The sequence below is a fragment of the Rhinolophus hipposideros genome (assembly GCF_964194185.1).
Source record: "Rhinolophus hipposideros genome assembly, chromosome: 2".
NCBI classification, from domain to species: domain Eukaryota; kingdom Metazoa; phylum Chordata; class Mammalia; order Chiroptera; family Rhinolophidae; genus Rhinolophus; species Rhinolophus hipposideros.
Window position 1 is genome coordinate 81,080,957 of NC_138048.1, and position 17,367 is coordinate 81,098,323.

The window sequence follows — 17,367 nt, forward strand, 5'->3', positions numbered from 1 at the left end:
ACCTAGATTGCTTTATCCAGCAAGGCTACCATTTAAAGTTGATGGAGAGATTAAGAGCTTCCCGGAAAAGAATAAGCTAAAGGAATTTATTACCACCAAGCCAGCATTGCAAGAAATACTAAAAGGACTTCTGTAAATAAAAGAAAGATGAAAACAATCTAACCATAAATTTAAAAATGGCAATAACTATGTACCTATCAATAATCACTTTAAATGTAAATGGATTAAATGCTCCAATCAAGAGACATAGGGTGGCTGAGTGGATAAGTAAGCAAGACCCTTGTATATGCTGTATACAAGAGACTCACCTCAGATCAAGAGACACAAACAGCTGAAAGTGAAGGGTTGGAGTAACATATTTCATGCAAATGGAAATGAGAAGAAAGCTGGAGTTGCAATACTTATATCTGACAAAATAGACTTTAAAATGAACAACATATTAAAAGACAAAGATGGGCACTATATAATAATAAAGGGATCAATCTGACAAGAGGACATAACCCTAATAAACATCTATGCACCCAACATAGGAGCACCTAAATATATAAAACAGATATTGACTGACATCAAGACAGAGATCAACAGCAACACTATCATAGTAGGGGACTTCAACACACCTCTGACAACAAGGGACAGGTCTTCCAGACAGAAAATCAATATGGAAACAACAGCCTTAAATGACACATTGGACCACTTGGATTTAATCGATATTTTCAGAGCATTTCACCCCAATGCTGCAAAATACACATTTTTCTCAAGCGCACATGGAACATTTTCCAAGATAGACCATATGTTAGGCCACAAAACAAGCTTTGATAAATTTAAGAAAATTGAAATCATACCAATTGTCTTCTCTGACCACAGTGCTATGAAATTAGAAATGAACTACAGGAAAAAAAACTGGAAGACACACCAATTCATGGAGGCTGAATAACATGTTACTAAATAATGAATGGGTCAACAAGGAGATCAAGGAAGAAATCAAAAGATATCTCGAGACAAACAAAAATGAAAACATGACGACACAAAATCTATGGGATACCACGAAAGCAGTCCTAAGAGGGAAATTCATATCATTGCAGGCCTACCTAAAGAAACAAGAAACATCACTAATCAACGGTTTATCTTCACACTTAAGGGATCTGGAAAACTCATTAAAAAAAAAGAGAGGACCCAAATTAATAAAATCAGAAATGAAAGAGGAGAAGTGACAACAGACACCACAGAAATACAAAAAATTTTAAGAAATTACTATGAGCAGCTATATGCCAACAAATTTGACAATCTGGAAGAAATGGACAATTTTCTAGAGGTGAACAACCTTCCACAGCTAACTCAAGAAGAAACAGAAAACCTGAATAGACTGATTACTACCAGGGAAATTGAATCAGTAGTCAACAATCTCCCAACAAACAAAAGCCCTGGACCAGATGGCTTTACAGGTGAATTTTACGTTCAAAAAAGAATTATCACCTATTCTCCTCAAGCTCTTCCAAAAAATCCAGAAGGAGGGAAGACTCCCAAACACTTTTTACAAAGCCACTATCACCCTGATCCCAAAATCAGACAAAGACACGACAAAAAAAGAAAACTACAGGCCGATATTGCTAATGAACATAGATGCAAAAATACTCAACAAAATACTAGTGCACAGAATTCAGCAATACATTAAAAAGATCATACACCATGATCAAGTGGGATTCATCCCTGGTATGCAAGGGTGGTTCAACGTCCGCAAATCAATTAATGTGATACACCACATTAACAAAATGAAAAATAAAAATCACATGATCATATCAATAGATGCAGAAAAAGCATTTGATAAAATCCAGCAGCCGTTTATGATAAAAACCTTTAAGAAAGTGGGAATAGAGGGATCATATCTCAACATAATAAAGGCCATATATGATAAACCCACAGCTAACATCATGGGAGAAAAGCTAAAACCATTCCCCCTAAGATCAGGAATAAAGCAAAGTTGTCCACTTTCTCCACTTCTATTCAACATAGTGCTGGCAGTTCTAGCCACAGCAATCAGACAAGGAAAAGAAATAAAAGGCATTCAAATTGGTAAGGAAGAAGTAAAATTGTCATTATATGCAGATGACATGATACTATATATAGAGAACCCTAAAAACTCCACCAAGAAACTATTAGAGCTGATAGATGAATTTAGTAAAGTAGCAGGATACAAAATTAATAATCAGAAATCAGTTGCATTTGTATATACCAATAATAAAACATCAGAAGGAGAAATTAAAAAAGCAATCCCATTTACAATTGCTCCAAAGACTATAAAATACCTGGGAATAAATTTAACCAAAGAAGTAAAAATCTGTACTCAGAAAATTATAAGACACTGAAGAAAGAAATGAAAGAAGATACAAATAGATGGAAACACATACCATGTTCATGGATAGGAAGAATTAATATAGTTAAAATGTCCATACTAAGGCAATATACATATTCAATGCAATTTCTATCAAACTACCAATGACGTTTTTCACAGAAATAGAACATATAATCCTGAAATTTATATGGGACCATAAAAGACCCCGGATAGCCTCAGCAATCTTGAGAAATAAGAACAAAGTGGGAGGTATAACAAAACCTGACATCAAATTATACTACAAGGCTACAGTAATCAAAACAGCATGGTACTGGCATAAAAACAGACACATAGATCAATGGAACAGAATAGAGAGTCCAGAAATAAATCCATGCCTATATGCCCATCTAATCTACGACAATGGAAGCAAGAATGTACGATGGGGCAAAGACAGTCTATTCAATAAATGGTGCTGGGAAACCTGGACAGACACATGCAAAAAAATGAAGCTGGACCACCTCCTTACACCATATACAAAAATAAATTCAAAATGGCTTAAAGACTTAAATGTAAGATCTGAAACCATAAAATACCTAGAAGAAAATATAGGAAGAAACTTCACAGACATTTACCGGGTGGAGTAAGATTTTTACTAATATATCCCCTCGCTCGAGGGAAGTAAGAGAAAAAATAACATTACATCAAATGTAATGTTTGATTACATCAAACTAAAAAGCTTTTTTACAGCAAAGGAAACCATCAATAAAACAAAAAGGGATCCTACTGAATGGGAAAAGATATTTGCCATGATATATCTGATAACGGGTTAATATCAGAAATTTATAAAAAACTCAGTCAACTCAACTCCAAAAAAACAATCAACCCAATTAAAAAATGGGCAGAGGACAGGGAGACATTTTTCTAAAAAGGACATACAGATGGCAAACAGACATATGAAGAAATGCTCAACCTCACTAACCATCAGATAAATGCAAATAAAAACCACAGAGAGATACCACCTCACCCCAGTCAAAATGGCTATCATCACCAAATCAACAAATGATAAGTGCTGGCATGGATGTGGAGAAAAGGGAACGCTTGTGCACTGTTGGTGGGATTGCAGATTGGTGCAACCACTATGGAAAACAGTATGGAGGTATCTCAAAAATCTGAAAATGGAAATACCGTATGATCCAGCAATTCCACTCCTAGGCATCTACCTGGAGAAATCCAAAACTCCAATTCAAAAATCTTTATGCACTCCTATGTTTATGCAGCACTATATACAATAGCCAAGACATGGAAACAACTGAAATGCCCATTGGTAGATGACTGGATTAAGAAGCTGTGGTACATTTATACAATGGAGTATTATGCAGCCATAAAGAAGGAAGAAATCTTACCATTTGCAGCAACATGGATGGACCTGGAGAACATTATGTTAAGTGAAATAAGTCAGACAGAGAAAGACAAATACCATATGATCTCACTTATATGCGGAATCTAAAGAAAAGAGTAAGTGAATGAACTAATCAGAAACAGTTTTGGAGACAAAGGAAAAACTGAGAGTTGTTAGATGGGCGGGGGGGTGGGGATAAGGGGGAAGGTGAGGGGATTAGAAAACAGTCGGTAACCACAAGATGGCCACGGGGTTCTGAAAATTAATTTGGGGAACGTAATCAATAATGTTGTAAAGATTTTGTAGGGTATCCGATGGACACGTGTCCCATTTGGGAGACCACCTCAGGGATGATGTAGATGCCTGACCACTGCACTGTACACCTGAAGCTGAACAATAATGAATGCAAACTATAATTATGTGTGTGTGTGTGTGTGTGTGTGTGTGTGTGTGTGTGTGTGTATATACTTACAAGAAGCGGAGTACAGCATTAGGAATAGAGACAGTGGAAATGTAATGGCTCTGTGCGATGTCAGAGGGATAGTGGATGGGGGAGGAGGGTTCACACAGTGTGAGGAATATAAATGATAAATGTCTAAGTATTACTTTGTCTTGTGCACCTGAAACTAATAAAAAAAACCTCAATAAATGCAAACTAAAAATATATTTAAGTGTTGGGGTTTTATAGGGTGCTTTCTCCAAAAAACATACTTACAGAATTTTCTTTTGAAAGCAACATCAATCCCTTTGCCAGAACTTGTGCAATTTCTTGGTTGTTCAGAATGTTAGTCATACTCATGGTGTCAAACATAAACTGTCCTGTGAATATAAAACAAAACAAAACAAAACAAACAAACCTTTCCTAGTTAACATCAATTCCTAGGTTAATAAAAATAATAATGTGAGCCAGCTCAAGCTTCAGTAAGTTAGTGTGATTCCCCTTACAAGTATATTTCAGTTCCCTGACTCAGACATCTGAAAATGTCGTTTGAGTTATAATTGTTGGTCCTGGAACTGCGTCATTTTACCTTTTTCAGGTCCTCTGGACATTTTCTTTGACCCCGCAGCCCACAGAATCGCTCTTCTCCTCGGCTCCCTCCTCTTTTTCTAGCATTTAGTATTCTAGCCACTCATCAGGCCCTGGATTGAGGTGGCTACTAGATAGTCTCTGCTCTTTGGGGTGAATTTGAAGGTAGGTTCCTAACTCTGTGAATGCAGGGTGCGGGTTTGTGTCCCTTTATTTCTCCTGGGCTCCTGTCTTGGACTTTTTAGCATAGCGTTTGTTCTGTGGATAGTATGTTGAATTGCAGACCCAACTCCAGAGGTTTCTTCTCCAATTTTGTTTATTTTTAAATGCTTGTCTGCTTCTAGCAGGGTGGGGCCGCAGGACAGGCCCTAATTTTGGCCGCAGTCAGTGGCAATGGGCAGGGCAGTGTTCAAAGGGGTCTCTTTCCAGAATGCTCAAAATGTGCAGGGTGCTTCCCCCTTTTCCTTGTAGTTGAGACCATCCAGTGAAGTCAGAAATGGGTTGTAAAAAGGCAAGAGCTAGATTCCTTTACATCCCATAATAGCTTTCCACAAAAGAAGGAGATCCTCCCAATTGAGGTAAAGCCTGACTTTAGCTAATGCTACCGTGTAACCCACGACAATCCCCCTCCATGGCCAGCAACCCATTAGCATCTCTTTACCAGATAAATGATGACACATGAGCAAGACTCCGGACATCTCCTGAAAAGGGGTTTGACTTTTGGGAGAAATCATGTCCTTAGTGGAAAGATGATAAAAAAATAAAAATTTACTTAAGAGCAGATGAACAGTCCCTTCTCCAAAGAGAAACCTGTTACTGTAAGGTGATTCTTTTAATGAAACACTTAGCATGAGGGTGGGACAGTCTTGGGGCATGGCACTGTTTTCTAAGGAGTCAGGTGATTGAAAAGTGCAAGGACATTCCTGCGCCCAAATCTCTCTCACTGGTAAGAAGATTTAATTCCTTTTTTTTTTTTCTTGAAAGTCTTTCTGCCTTTCAGAAATGTTATTAAAACATAACGCTCCCCAATAGGGGTAAACTCTGAGCCATTCATCAGGTGGTAGGTTACGGTATCGACCCTCATGTACACTCCGTGGATTCCTATAATAATATGATAATTCTGGCAATAGTATAGAATTAACCACATTGCTTTTTTCCCCATGGTTGTGACCCCACCAGGTGGACAGGGACCCTAGAAAGCAAATGTATCTTATCCAACTGTTCTCCCCCAGAGCCTAGTAATTCCTTGATAAATATTTCCAAATAGTAGATAGAAATATTAGATTTATTATTTAATATTCAATATTATTATTTGTTAAATAGTAGATCCTTGATAAATAGTTCCAAATGAATGACCAAATTGCTAGATGCTTCCAAGTCTGCAAGCCAACTGAGCTGAGGAGTAGGAGGAGATGTTGGCCCAAGAATAGTTGTGGGGAGAGGGTCTCCATAAATTAAGGGAAGGAGATTCCCAGCCTTCTGAATCTTTTACTCTTGGCCACACAGAACACAGACAGTGACAAGGAGAGTTACTTCAGTGGGGACAAAGTGAACGTTCTTGGAGGAGGCCATGAAGGTTTTTGAAGCACTTACTTCCTCTGTCCTCTGTGACTGTGACAACTGAGCGAAGCCATTTCATCTCCTCACTAGTCAGTAAAATTCTCTCCTTGCTAAAGCATTTGGACTGTGAATTCTAAAGATAACCCTGGAAACCACTCCTTCAATAAGCTCAGGGAATGAATGCAGGTTTCAGGGTCGGCTGTGCTCGAGATCATGGCAATTTGATTTTCTCAGATCACGTCTCTCCCCGAAAGGAGAAAGCAGTGTTTCCTTGCAGACCCCATGTAGGAAACTAAGGCTTGCAGTGGCTGCATGGCTGTGAGATGATCCCCACAGTGCATGCTGTGATAGAACACGGGCTCCAATCCTGGACAGTCCCCCACGGCTTCCCACTAGATAGTGGGGCACGACTGAAGCTGGCAGGATCCTGGAGCCAGGTCCCCTAAAACACAGCGCAATCAGCTCAGCAGAAGGCATTCCGAGAGACTTGCTAGCAAGCTGTTAAGCTGCATATTTGTCACCAAGTGGTGTGTGGGTTCTTCTGGCGACTTTCTTTTTAGGAGCTGTTGCTGCTTCTGTCCAGGATTAGAAACCACAGCAACAACCATGAATCCTTATTAAGCACTTACTTGGTGCTGAGCATGGTTCTAAGTGATTATACACATATGAATTCACCTAATTCTCATAACAACCTATGAGGCAAATACTACTGTCACACCCACTTTGCAAGAACTATGTAAAGAGAGGCACAGTTTAAGGGCTGTCCCTTAGCAGTCCTCTTCCCATTTGACAGTGGTGCTTTATGAAAAGATCTCAGGTTTTGGATTTCCCACATCAGAGGGTCTCCATCTTGCCAGTTCTGTCTCCTGATTTGCCTCTCTTTTCGTGGCCCCTTCAACTAGACCCTTCATTTCCATTGTATGTCTGGCAGTTGATTCTGACCTCTGTCTGTCTGGGTTCCCTGGGTTCTGTACTCACGGCACACAAACCAATCCTGCCTCACTGCAGCACCCAGCTGGCCTCTGGTACCCCTACCTGAGGTCAGATGGGTGGTTCCACAGGCTGCCCTGGTCTGGGAGTAGAGCATATGGTTGGTGGAAACACCACTTCCTCCTGTGAAAGCAGATTCTTATCACCAGGCAGGTCTCCATAGGAAGCATATTAATGTTCCATTTTCATCATTGAGAGACGTCTCCGTTTCCTGAGTCTTTAGGGAGTAAAATCAAATCTATAGATAGTAGAATTATTTCTTTGAAAATCCATGTTCCTTACCCTTTCAAAACATCACTCAGAATTCAGTCTCTAAGATAACTGCATTTGAATCCCCCCCCCCAGACAGTCACTCCGCCCACCAATTCTGCACCTTTTGTCTTTTATTTTCTGCACCTTGCATCATTTAACCACCACTTCAGCCACTTCTCATACTCCTCACTTACTAGTCAGTCCACACCCAAAGTCGTTGCCACACATTTTAGCAATCCATACCCTTATCATCCTGGGTTGTATTAGTTGCTCTTTCTTATTCTCCTTTTTGTGTGTTATGTTGTTCCCTTAAGTAGATTGTAGATCTGGGAAGTCATCTATAACTTTTGTACTCTCAGTATCTAGCCTAAGACTGGGCAGAAAACAAACAGCTCAGAAGCAGACCTTGCTGTTGACGAGGCACCATTTTGACTCCTCATTGCATGGGCATCGTATCCTGGTGTTGGACGGAGGCCCTCCTTCAAATTGTGGACCCCCGCCACTGCTATCTGCTTCTCTTCCATAAACCTATAAATGTAGACTAACCTCCTACATTTTTTAAGACTTTATATTTTAGGTTTTAATAGACTTTTTTGAAAGAGTAGTTTTAGATCACCAGCAAAACGGAGTATGGAATACTCCCATATACCCCTGTACCTACCTACACATGCTCTGTTTGTTCCACTGTCAACATCCCATAGCAGACAGGTACTTTTGTTACAGTCGATGAACCCACATCGACACGTCATTATCACTCAGCGTCCACAGTTTACATTGGTGGTGTATATTCTGTGGGTTTGGACAAATTCATAATAACATGTATCCATCATTACAGTATCATACAGAATAGTTTCAATGCCCTAAAAATCTTCTGTGCTCTGCTTAGTCATCCCTCCCTTGCTCCTAACCACCGATCTTTTTATTGTCCTGTAGTTCTGTGGTTTTGCCTTTTTCAGAATGTCATAAAGTTGGAACCATACAATATTTTTCAGATTCAACCTCCTACTTTTTGTCTTTCAATTACTTCCTTTGTTGGACTGTTTTCAAATCAAGAGTTTGGGTCCCTGGGAGTCTTGGGTGTTTAGGGAATACTATGAGTGCAGTTCTAGGGATCTCCAAGGTCCAGAAATTCCCCTCCCACTTGATGTTGAGATTGCCCTTTAGGTTAAGCTGTTGAAGTTCCCCGTTAAAATGCAAACATAGTATCTAGAAGGGATGACACACATCATTAAACGTTAACATGCTGACACAGTTAGATGAGCAGAATAGCTAAAGGACAACATGAATCTGGGGGTGGGGATGGGATGTGCCCAAAAGATAGGGCTTCTAGGAGCCAAGGAACTGAATGAAGGATTCTCAGGGTTGTATGTACTTGCACAGTCTGGACTCCTGAAAAAGTGGAGAAAGATAGAAAAATGTGTGGTGTAGTGGAAAGAATACACAGGATGAAAGGTTTCCTAGTATATTAGTTATCTGTTTCTGTGTGTCAAATTACCTCCCACATTTAGTGTTTTGAAACAATAAATATTCGTCATCTCACAGTTCCTCTGTGTCAGAAATCTGAGAGTGACTTAGCTGGGTGGTTCTGGCTCAGACTCTTATGAAAGTTGCAGTCAAGATGTTAGCAGAGGCTGAAGTCGTCTGGACACTAGACTCAGGCTACATCTCCTTCCAAGACGGCTCAGTCACAAGGCTATTGACAGGAGCCCTCAGTTCTTTCCTGGCTGTTGGGGGGCCTTAGTTCTCTCCAAGGGGCTGCTTGAATGCGTTCACAGCATGGCTGCTGGCTTCCCCCAGAGGGAATGTTCCTAGGGAGAGCAGGGTGAAGTCCACAGCTTTATGACTTGGTCACTACATGGTCATTTCTATCATATTCGAAGTCCAGTCATGCTGAAAGGAAGAGGAGTTAGTAGGCTGTATTTTTTTTTTAAAGGAGGAGTTTTGAAGAATTTATGGGCATATTTTAAAACCACTGGGCCTTTGCTGTATGTACTTACACAGTCTGGGCTCCAAGAAGAGTGTAAAGAGAGAAAAAGATGGTGCAGAGGAAAGAATAATCTATTTGACATCAAAGACCTGGCTTGAGTGCCAGCTCTTCCACTCACCAGCTGGTGGCTTCTAGAAAATCACAAGTGCTCTGAACCTTAGTTCCCATTGCCAGAAATATGTGTATACTGCAGAGAGCCTTACAGACAGTTACGGGTGCCGTTTGTGAACAACTATTTGTATATCATAAAACGCTACGCAGACTTATGCTGCTTTTATATTTGGTCTGGCTTTATGTATGGTTGAGGGAAATATCCATGGCAAAATTTCTCTTCACACAAACATTTCCTCTTCCCCTGTGGACAGAATCTAAACCCCTCCCCCTTTCTCCTCCTAAAGTGCACAGAGTTCCGACCCAGTCCTATTTCAGGATCAGGATCAGGGAGGAATTCACAGCGTTAGGGCTTCTCGTTACTTGCCATTTCCCGAGCTTCTGTAGAGGTCTGCACGAAACATTTCACACAGGCTGTGTCCTGTTTCTTGTAGAAACAAGTTGAAGACTTCTATAATTAAGGTCAGATAGACTCCGATTCAGAAAGCAGATTTGCATTTTGTGCCCTTTCTCTCTATTGCTAAGCCATACTTGATTTTCTGTTTTATTTACTTACATGGCAGCAAATTTTCATCAAAATGATGTAAAGACAGGTTTGTGTATTGGGGATGCTATGTTTTTCCTTCCTTTAAACTCCCTTCCATTAGTTATTGCATTTCAGGTCCCTTTAAAGAATTCTTTGTGATTGAATCATCAAGTGCTGAAAAATATATGTCTTAGAGGCTTATCATGAGAAATTCAAGTCATGTGCTTGTTCCAAGGGTCTCCATGATTTCCACCTCTACCCACCTAAATATTTTCCATGTTGGGAAGGATCTTGGAAATGTAAAAGAGAGTAGACATTCAAATTTTAAGAAGCAATCAGTGAGATCAGCCGCCTGAGCAGGCATCATGTGAAATATTCTCCAGATGTACACTTAAGAGGGAAGAAAATATAGCTTGCAAACTGGAAATGGGCTCCTGCAAACTTCAACGTAATCTTTTTCTCAACCAGGTCATAAACACCAGTGGATTCTACGTGGCTTTCTGTGGTTGCCTGAACTTGACAATATTTTTTTAGGTTCTTGGTCTACCCAGCATTCCCACTCTTCTGCAGTATGAAGGGTCATAGTAGATTGATCTCAGATTATCTTCAGGGCAAATGTCCCATTGCAACACAGGCAGGGGACACTTCCGTTTTCTCAGGGTATTCAAAACTCTTACAGTAAAGTTAGTTTAAATCCTCTAGAAAATATTTAATAATAGATAATAAATTATTTAAAAACAAAAACATAAGGTTGAGGAAAACAGAGGTAGTGAGGGATTAGCATGGCTCTAAATTGGAAATCACTTATTTCCTACCCATTCCCCTTTCTTTTCTGTGGCAGAGATTGCCAGTTGTTCTGATATCAGATCTTCTCTACTTTTACACTCCAGAATCTATAGAAATATGCCTCTAGTTTTTAGATGGCCACAAAGTCACCCAACATCTCTTGCAGCTAGTTATACCCTGTGGCTAAGTTCTGGCTGGTGGTACTTTCTAGAAAGTTTTCTTGAGAGGAGGGGTCCATGCTCTTTTCTTCTTCTCAACGACTGGAATGCAGATGCGATGGCTAGAATTGGAGCGGCCTTCTTGGATCAGGAGATGATGTTAGAAATGGAAACCATACACAGCAGAGCCACAGGATAAAAGGAGCCTGGGTTAACACTAGGGAGAATGATGCGAGTCCTGGCCCATCCATCAACTCCATACAAGCAACTGAACGGTGGTCCAGCGGGCATCCTCCCCTGCCATGTTGCCTTTTGGTGTTATAGCCACAAGAGCAGTGTCGGTTGGAGTTAAGAATGCTACCTTTGACAGACAGACAAATGCCATATGGTTTCACTTATATGTGGAATCTAAACAACAAAATAAATGAATATACAAAACAGAAACAAACTCATAGATACAGAGAACATTTTGATGGTTGCCAGATGGGGTTTTTTTTGGGCGGGGGTGGGTGCAAAAGGGGAAGGGATTAAAAAGTACAACTTGGTAGTTACAAAATAGTCATTGGGATGTAAAGTACAGCATAGGAAATATAGCCAGTAATATTGTAATAAATACGTATGGTGTCAGATAGGTACTAGATTTATTGAGGTGATCACTTCATAAGTTTTAGAGATGCCTAATTACTGCATTGTTCACCTGAAACTAATATAATATTGTATGCCAACTGTAATTGAAAAATAAAAAAAATATTTTAAAAAATGAATGCTAGTGTTCAAACTCATGTGATTTGGGGTTGAAATCCTGGCTTCACCACTTACTAGCTGTATGACCTTGGGCAAATTGTTTAACTGTCTGTTATGATCATGTATTGCCGTGTAACACATTTCCCCCCATTTTGCATACTCATAAATTTTAGGGTCAGAAATTTAGATGCAGCAAAGCAGTTTGATCTCTGTTCCCTGATGTCTGGGGCCTTACCTGGAAGACTCACAGGCTGAGGGGGTAACAGCTGGGGGCTGAAGTCATCTGAAGGCTCATTCACTCACATGTCTGGCTATTGTAGCTGGCTATCAGCTGGGACCTCAGCTGGGACTTCGGCCAGAGTAACTATACACGGTCTCTTCGTGTGGCTGGAGGTTCCTCTACATGGTGGTTGTATTCCAACAGTGAGGGAGCCAAGAGACAGCCAAATGGAAACTGGATCGTCTTCGCTGACCTACGTCCAGCAGTCACACAACATTGCTTCTGTCATTTTCTGTTGATCGAAACAGGCACACAGCCCCACCCAGTTTCTCAGGGAGGGGAGATAGACATCAAGTTTTGATGGAGAAGCAACAAAGTTATTGAAGAGTATGCATGGCTGGAAATATTGTTGTAGCCAATTTTGGAAAAGAGAGTCTGCCATACTCTCTAAAGCTTTAGATTCTTCACCTGCAATTGAGGATAGCCATAGCTACCTCTTAAGCGAAAGGGTGACATTAGAAATATTTACCCGAGAGTCACTCCTGGGCAATGACTAGTCACAACAGTCACAGGTAGTAATGCTTTGGTCCTGGATCGTGGAACAGTTGTGGAAGTTCCCAGGGGAGAGGAAAGGGTATAGGGGGACGGAGGGGCTGTCACTCAGTGGTCTCTGGGCAGTGAATACAGACCACCAGGAAAGAAGCCTTTCCATAGCTTAGTCTACTGTTGCATATTGGCTGGATGTCAGCTCCACTCATATTGTTTTGAGGATTAAATAAGACACTGCTTATAAAGCACTTGGCACATGGTAAATACAAAGTAAACAACAATTGTTGTTATAGCTCTTTCTGGTCGTTTTCCATTTTAACATGCAGCATAGAAATCAAATCTGAAAAACACGAGACCCCTACTGTTTTCTGTGTCCTTTAACATGAGGACACACTGTCTCCACGTGCCCCAAGAGCTTATAGACCATGTGAGTATTGAAGGTCTTTAACAAAACAAGTGGATGACCTTTCAATGGATAGATTATTCTTAAGAAATAAGGAGTCTGGTGTTTTTCCCCCCTCTTATTGGAAACCATGAGTCAATGGCAGTATTGTTCTGTATACACCTCTTTAGCTGTTTTACAAAACTTGAAAATTTCCTAGATGTTTTGGTACACACTGTCAGTGAATTGAAGTGATAATGGAATAGAAACAAAAGAGTATTACCCCACTGTAATTTCAGAAGGGATTTCTGTGGCTTCATAGAGAAGTGTGCTTTGCACCGTGGAGCGCCATATCCTAAAATTAGAATAGACCTAAAGGAACAGAGGCCAGAGCTATACTTCCTCATAGAGTAGGAACCTTCTTTAATAATGAAATTATGCTTACAGGGCCTGACTCACCCGCACATTTCCTGGACATGAATAAGCCCCCCAGGGTTAGGCTGGCAGATATCTGAATTCTCTAGAAAAAGACTGATTGATGCTGAAGAATTTTCCGCAATGCTGGGTAGCCCTATTTTCTGCCAAGCCACATCAGCTGGCAAAGGTCAAATGACGGGTTGGCTAATAATGGTGCCAGGAATGAAAGCTAACTTTAGCTTTGAGCTGCTATCCAACAATCTGGTCCAGAACACCCCTCAGGATTCTCCTTTCCTCTGTCTCTGAGCAACTCTGTCATTCTCCAAGGTGCCTTTTAGCGTGTAGGCTCCACACTCTGCTCATGTCAGGGGTCCTGAACAGGAGCTGCTGCAGCCTTCACCTTGCGGATTAACTTCAGGCTTTCTCTGTGATGCCATTACCCTCAGGAGGTCCATCCAGACTGGACAGTCACTCCCCTTAGGGTTACATCTCCTGACTTAGCACCTACAGGGTGTTGTATAATCTGGCCCTAAACTCCCTTGGGGAAAAGTTAGGGAATGGCTGAGAAGTGTCGTCTGGGTGGCACCCAGAAATGTGTCTTGTCATCAGCCTTCACTTGGTTTTCAGTGTGGCAGCCCAGCATCTTCTTTGGCTTCTGGGTGAGTTCTTGATCTCCCCCACGCAGGGGTTCTCTCAGAGAGGCCAAACCTCCCTCCCTCCTTGTTGAGCAATCTCCATCCCAAACACAGAATTCTTTACCCTCTCCCAGGTATTCTTCGCCTTTTCAGGCAAATACCTGGCCTCCTGACCACAGTTGCCAGAAGACACCTTTTATGATATGGAAATGCACATATCCTAGATCCTTGACTTTAATTTGGAGACCTTCACTTAACTTTGGTAATCAGAGGAAGATGAATTTTAATTGGGTTCAAGGCCAGACATTTGCTATGCAAGCAAATCTCATGAACCCCTTGGTTAATGAAAGGCCTTAACAAAGTCAATTGTGGTACTTCCCCTAGCTGACCTTAACTGACAGTGGATAATTCACTCGCTTTTTATGTGCCAAACATTTACCAAGTGCCTACTGCATACAAGGCATTGAGTTGTGGGGACACAGCGATAGTAAATAGTTCCAAGCGCAAGAGGCTTACAATTTGGTGAGAGAGAGAAGTGAAGAGGTTGTGACAAATCCTGCGGTCAGGCTGCAAGGGGAGCAGCGTGGGGTCACTCAGCATGGGCTCACCAAGAGTCTGCGTCCCAAACGCAGTGCCCCGCCCAAGAAATGATCAGAAATTTAAGACAGTTTGAAGCCTTCTTAGGTGGTGAGGAAAAAGTGTTCAGGAAATTATCCCTCATGTGTTTTCTGTGCCTCTGACGATGGAGGATAAGGAGGGAATTTTGGAGACACAGTAAGCAAACCTGAAAGGTTCTTGAACTTCTCCAGTGAGTTAAGCTAGGTTAGTAAGCAGCAAAACTTTGGAAGTGTCTCCACTTAGCCCAGTAATTGTGGAAATCCAATTGTCTGTATTTTGAAGAAACATTTTACTTCAAGAATCAAGGCCAGTATTTCTCAAGTGGTTTTTAGACTGTGATTTTTACATCATATTCCAGTAAACATATGTATTAAAAAATGATTTCCAACTAAAAATGTTTCACAAAACAATACTCAGTCATACATGGTGGAATGCACTCTATTTTCTCTTTTTCTTTTCCTTTTCCCCTCTCTCCTTCCCTCTGCCCTTCCTCCTTCCCTTCCTTCCTTCCTTCCTTCTTTCCTTCCTTCCTTCCTTCCTTCCTTCCTTCCTTCCTTCCTTCCTTCCTTCCTTCCTTCCTTCCTTCCTTCCTTCCTTCCTTGTTACCACTCACTGAATTGATTTAACAAATCATTAATGCATTTCAAAAGTACAGCTAAAGAACACTGAACCGAAAACCTTAAATTGACAATCATCCCCTCACAGCAGCTTAGTGACTCATAATCAGATGTTATCTTCATATCTCAAGCCCTGCCCATCGTGTCTACAATAAAGGCAATTACAGCCCAGAGGTCAAGGTGGGTCAGGCTGGCTCTCCTGGAGCGCCATTTTGTTCTGCACAACTGGGTGAAGTAATTTTTCTGCCTGGTTGAAGTTTTCAAGATTGGCCAGAGCAGGAAGTTGGTCTTGCTGCATCATATAACGACTTTATTCTATAATCCTTGGAGCTTTTTTCATACAATAAAACTGAATACTTGGAAATTACTTCAAATTGTATTTGGAGCCATTTTAGAAAAATGAACTTCAGAATCAGTTCACACTCATAAGGAATACTCAGCTCACGTTTAACACATTTTTCTTTCTTGGACTTGAGCCTCACCTCAAGTGAGGTAGCTGTTGGAGAAATCCATTCAGTGTGGTGTAGTGGTTGGGTGTATGCTTGGAGGTCAGTCATGCCATTAACCAGCCTGAGTCTCAGTTTGCTCATCTGTTAAATGGGGGTAATATTATTCCTGCTTTCATGAGCGTGTTCTGAGGATTAAATGATAATGTGATTGTAATGTACTTTGCAGAGTGCCTGGCTTATAGCAGATACACAATGGCAGTGGACATTCATTGGTGTTACCATCCTGCCCTGCTCCAAACTCATTGCCTTGCTCACCTTTCTCAGGTCGTCAGTCTCTGCCCATGGCTCTGGGAGACAGTTCTGCTGACTGTAGATACTCGATATAGTGAGACTTCCTTGTTTGGATTCTACTTGGTTCCTCCCCAGATGACCTCCTTCATTTATTGAAAGATATGAGAGAACTTTACAATAACATGGAAGTGAAAATCCACTGCTCTTCAGGAGGGTGCATAAGTAAGAGTGCCAGGTTCAAACTTCCCATAAATATCTTTATTTGAATTTTTGTGGGGATGTCCTCCACTCAGGACACTTGCCCCTAAGTGAGAGGTAATGAGAGAAGACTCTTAAATCTGCCTGAATTTGGACTAAAGAGTGACAGTACTGACCTGTGATTTGGGGAGGGGGAGAATGGGGAGAGGTAAGGTCCCAGGAATAACTGAAGTCTGGAGTGCATTTAATACAAAACATGTGTTGTGTAGCTCTTATACACATTACACTGTACTAAAAAACACAGACTCAGACCTCCAAGAACTTGCCTTCTAATTGAGGGATGGGTCAGAACGTTGCAGGTTATATGTGGTACCTAATGGAAGAAGATGAAGATACTTACAAGAAACAATTCTCTCAATACATAAAGAACAGTGTAACTCCAGGTATAATGGGGGAGATGGATAGTATAAGAAAGCTCATGCTGCTTGCTATACAAGAGTCTATGAGAAGAAGCCTAAGAAAGCAGTTAAAAAGAAGAGGTGGAACTGTCCCCAAATGTCTCTTGCCCAGAAGAAAGATCAGGTAGATCAGAAGAAGGTAAGCCAAGCTTCCTCAGAGCTCAGGCACGGGTTACTGAGAGCTACTGTGTTTCCCTGAAAATAAGACCTAACCAGAAAATAAGCCCTAGAATGATTTTTTCAGGATGACATCCCCTGAACATCCATCCTAATACATCTTTTGGAGCAAACGTTAATATAAGACCCGGTCTTATTTTCTGGGAAACACAGTAATAAAGTAAACCACAATTGTCTATGAAGATTTTTCAGACCAAAACAATAATAAACTTATTGACCAAGCATAAAAATAACCAAAGAGAACTCATGGGCCACTGGATAATGGCACTCCATGACTATTACTTGGCACAATGTGTTGAAAGTTCTAGACATTTTGGAAACAGGCTCTGTGTAGGAGACTAGACTGAAGCTGAGTTCACCAGGGGTAAACTCTAAATAAGTGAGTAGGATGGTGAGGAAGTCTATACTGTGGAGGGGAGTGCTTTGGGGAGAAAGTGAGGGTCACAGTGGAAGTGGAATGGAGTAGAGGGATGGGTGCATGTAAGGA